We start from the raw sequence: 4,942 nt of genomic DNA, 5'->3' as shown, positions 1-4,942 counted from the left end.
AGACAGCGGACAGGCCTGAGCCCCCGGACCCGGGCCTCGGACCCCAGGGCTCCAGGCCAGGGAGGGGCTGGACAGGGACCCAGACGGGCCTCCAGTCCCTTCAGCTGGTCCCACCGCGGGCCCTGCACGGTGCTTCGCCTGGAGAATGTGATGGTAAAAGGAGAGGGACCCGCCCAGGGGGACCGGGACCCAGCTGCCCGCCATCGGGGTACCCGGCCCTCATCCGTGCCTCCCTCAGCGCACCTGTGCTGGGCATCCACCGTGCCAGGCACTCTGAACAAGAGACAAAGTCCCTGCCTTCATGGAGCTTAGGCTCTAAGGCAGCGGTTCTCAACCTGTGGGTCGCGACCCCTTTGGGGGTCGAACGACCCTTTCACAGGGCTCGCCTAAGACCATCGGAAAATACATAAATTACAGATGATTGTTTTGTGATTAATCACTATGCTTTCATTATGTTCCATTTGTCACAATGAAAAGACATCCTGCAGATCAGATATTTACATGACAATTCATAACAGTGGCAACATTACAGTTATGAAGTAGCAACGAACATAATTTTATGGTTGGGGGTCACCACAACATGAGGAGCTGTATTAAAGGGTCGCGGCATTAGGAAGGTTGAGAACCACTGCTCTAAGGGGAGAGACAAATGATTTGTGTACAAATAAATGAAAGGGCAACAGACTCTGAAAGTGGAATGCTGAGGGAGAATAAGACAGACCTAGACTCATTACAAAGATAGTAAGAGGGCGCCCTGGCCGGTGCGCTCAGTGGTTAGAGCGTCAGCCCGAGAACCCAAGGGTCCCGGGTTCGATTCAGGTCAAGGGCACGTACCTGGGTTTCAGGTTCCCCGCCCCGTTTGGGGTGCATGTGGGAGGCAAGTGATTGATGTGGGCTCTCTCACATCAATGTTTCTCTCTCTCTTTCTTCTCACCCCTTCCCTCCCCTCGCCCTTCCACTCTCTCTAAAATCAATGGAAAAGTCTCCAGTGAGGATTAACAAAAAAAGAAAGAGAGAGAGAGAGAGAGAGAGAGAGAGAGAGAGAGAGAAGGAAGGAAGGGGGGGAGGGAGGGAGGAAAGAAAGAAAGAAAGAGAGAAAGAAAGAAAGAGGAAAAAAGATAGTAAGAGGGAATTATGAAATATTTCATGCCAAAAAAAAAAAAAATTTCATGCCAGCACATTTGAATGTCCTGGAAAAATCCCTAAGACATACAACTTTCCAAAACTGACATGATAAAACTTGAGTAGTACTAAGTATTTAAAAAATTGAATCCATAAATTCAAACTTCAACAAACAAAATGCCAGGCCCAGATGACATCACTGGTGAATTCTTCAAAACAACTAAGAAAGAAATAATCCTGTTCTTACACAAATTCTTCCAGGAAACTGAGAAAAGAGGAAGCTATTCCTAGCATGGTAGCCAGGGTAACCGTGATAACAAAACCTCACAAGGACATAACAAGCAATGGAATTTAAGGCCAATATCTCTCATGCAAATAGACTACAATCCCTTAAAAAAGCAAACACATTAACAGATAGAATCAAGTCATTTAAAAAATCTATTTACTTATTTATTGGTAATTCTCACCCGACGATATTTTTTCCATTGATTTTTAGAGAGAGTGAAAGGGAGGAAGAGAGAGAAAGAGAAACCATGTGAGAGAGACATATCAATTGGTTGCCTCCGGCATGCACCCCAGCTGGGACCAGGGATCCAACCTGCAACCCAGGGATCCATCCTGAAACCTAGGTGCGTGCCCCTGACCAGGAATTGCACCTGAGACCTTCAGGGCACAGTCCGATCCTCTAACCCAGGGGTCCTCAAACTTTTTAAACAGGGGGCCAGTTCACTGTCCCTCAGACCGTTGGAGGGCCGGACTATAGTTTAAAAAAAAAACTATGAACAAATTCCTATGCACACTGCACATATCTTATTTTGAAGTAAAAAAACAAAACGGGAACAAATACAATATTTGTATTTGCATGTGGCCTGCGGGCCATAGTTTGAGGACCCCCTGCTCTAACCATTGAGTGCCATCGGCCAGGGTAGAAGAATCAAGTCATTTATATGAAAGATAATACAGTATGATCAAGTGAAGTTTACGTGTGAACTTGAGAATACATGATGTTCACTATCACCACTCTACTCAACATTGTACTGGGGATCCTAGCCAGAGCAACAAGATAAGAAAAAGAAATAAACGGTATTAAAATTGCAAAGGAAAATAAAATGGGTCAAAGATGACATAATCCAAAAGAAGCTATACAAATTTAATAGAAATAAGTAAATTCAAAAATGTTTCTGGATACAGGGAAATATATAAAAATCAATAGTATTTCACCCTGGCTGGTGTGGCTCAATTGGTTGAGCGTTGTCCCATACACCAAAAGGTTGCCAGTTGATTCCAGGCAAGGACACATGCCCAGGTTGCAGGCTTGATCCCCAGTAGGGGGCCTGCAGGAGGCAGCTGATGTTTAAAAACATATTTAAGCCCTAGCTGGTTTTGCTCAGTGGATAGAGCATCAGCCCGTGGACTGGAGTGTCCCAGGTTCGATTCTGGTCAAGGGCACATGCCCTGTTTGCGGGCTCAATCCCCAGTAGCGGGCATGCAGGAAGCAGCCAATCAATGATTCTCTCTCATCATTGATGTTTCTATCTCTCCCTCTCCCTTCCTCTCTGAAATCAATAAAAATCTATTTAAAGTAAATAAGAAATACTTTAAAAGGCAATGGTATTTCTATAAACTAGCTACAAACAATTAGAAAATGAAATTTTTAGAATGACCATTTACAGAATCATCAAAAAATGTCAGTACTTAGGAACAAATCTATCCAAAGAGGTGTGAGACCTCTACCTGGAAAACTGCCAGTTATTACTCAGAGAAGTTAAAGGACTTCAAAACAAGTAAAGGGATATACTGAAACCATGGATTAGAAGGCAATGTTGTTAAGATGTCGATTCTCCACACTGACCTACAGATACAATTTAATTACAATAAAAACCCCAACAGGACTTCTTTTGGGCAGAAATTCACAAGCAGAAATGTATACAGAAATGCAAATGACACAGAATAACCAAAGCAACAGAGCTGGAAAGCTCAACTACTAGATACCAAAACTTTCCACAAATCTACGTTATTGACTCAATTTCAGTCCAACGGATCAGTGGAATGGAAAAGTGTCTAAAAGCAGAGTCACACCTAATTTAGGAAAAAGGCCCCAACGCAATTCAGTGGGGAAGACGGGATGATGGTCAACAAACAATGCTGGTTCAACTGGAAATCCATGAAGGACACATGAGCCTTGACCCCTGTCCTCACACCATTACATAGAATTAACTCGAGATGAATCGTATAGCTAAATATGAAAGCTATTTACAAATAAGAAAAATATTTACCAATGTCTTTTAGAAGAAGATGGGAGAATAGCTTCATAATTTTGAGAAAGGACATATTTATTTGTAATTTTTAATTTTAGAGAGGGTGTGCAGGAGGCAGCCGATCAGTGATTCTCTCTCATCACTGATGTTTCTATCTCTTTCTCCCTCTCCCTTCCTCTCTGAAATTGATAAAAACATATATTTTAAAAAATCATTTATCTGATTAGTGAAAAATGAATTCACAAGGTACTACTACACACCCACTAGAATTATTAAAATGAAAGACAGTATCAAGTTCTGGCAAACCTGTGGAGCAACTGAAATTCACACACACAGCTGGTGGGCGTATGAAACTGGTTCAACCACTTTTCGAGAACCATAGCCCCACCTACTAAAGTTAATCCTATACATAGACTATGACTTAACCATTCCACTCAGGGGTATGAAGTCAAAATAAATGAAAATACAGATTCATCCGCGGACATGGACAAAAATGCTCATAGAAGCTTTACTCGTGACAGCCCCGATCTGGAAAGAGGCCATGCGTTGAGAAACTGTGTTATGGCGCATGCAGTGGAATAGTACTCAGCAATAAAAAAGAACTACATACTGACACACTCAACAACAGAGTCCCGACATGAGCTGGAGCGAAAGAAGCAAGACACGCGCATAGTTGTATAAAGTTCAAAGGCGGGCAACCCTGTGGCCACAGAAGTCAGGTGAGTTGTTCTCCTTGGGGAGAATTGAATTGGAGGGGACACAAGAAAGTCTCCTGGGGTCCTGGAATGTCCTAGATCTTGATCTAGAGGGCACGTACTTGGGCACATATAGAAATTAATCGAGCCTGGCCGGTGTGGCTCAACGGTTGAGCGTCAACCGATGAACCAGGAGGTCACGGTTCGATTCCCGGTCAAGGGCACATGCCTGGGTTGCAGGCTCGATCCCCAGTGGGGGGCATGCAGGAGGCAGCTGATCCATGATTCTCTCTCGTCATGGATGTTTCTATCTCTGTGCCTCTCCCTTCCTCTCTGAAATCAATAAAAATCTATTTTAAATAAATAAATAGATAGATAAATCGTCCCTCTGACTGCCAGGTAGAGGGTGGTCTGTATGGAGGGCCGAGAGGGAAGCTGGGATGGCAGGGTGGGGGGACCCTGGGGACCAAAGAGCTCCGATTCCAGCCCCTGAGAATCCCCCCGGCCTGTCCGTCTTTACAGCTCGGAGTGACATGTGCTGCAATGGAGGTCACAGGAGGCATCATGGGAGCCCCCAGAAGGCAAATGAGAGCCTCATGGACAGAAGAACAACGTCCCTGGGCGTGACACCAGTGGAACCGGACAGAGAGCGACAGAGGGGGAGGGGGGGGGGGGGCTGGTGTGAGCTCAGGGGATTCTGGGGGACTCCACCGGCAGAGGGGTGCGGACGGAGAAATGTGAGGTTCAGGAGAGGGACGGGGCCACACCCCCGGGGGCCCCAAAGCCAGGCTGAGGGCCTCGAGCTCTGTCCCCAGGGCTCCGGGAGCCACAGGAGGGCTGTGTGCAGGAGAGGGGCCGGGTCACCTC

The 4,942-nt window shown here is 45.6% G+C and overlaps 1 protein-coding gene across 1 annotated transcript in view; it reads right to left on the bottom strand.

The window, feature by feature from the left end:
* The window catches only part of FCGRT (Fc fragment of IgG, receptor, transporter, alpha), a 22,744-nt gene that overhangs the window by 2,323 nt on the left and 15,479 nt on the right, over positions 1 to 4,942 (bottom strand). The gene's annotated exons all lie outside the window — the stretch shown is intronic.

The sequence above is a fragment of the Myotis brandtii genome, unplaced genomic scaffold (assembly GCF_000412655.1).
Source record: "Myotis brandtii unplaced genomic scaffold, ASM41265v1 scaffold601, whole genome shotgun sequence".
In the NCBI taxonomy this organism is placed as follows: Eukaryota; Metazoa; Chordata; class Mammalia; order Chiroptera; family Vespertilionidae; genus Myotis; species Myotis brandtii.
The sequence above is the reverse complement of the archived record's forward strand: the minus strand, read 5'-3'. Positions and strand labels throughout refer to the sequence as shown.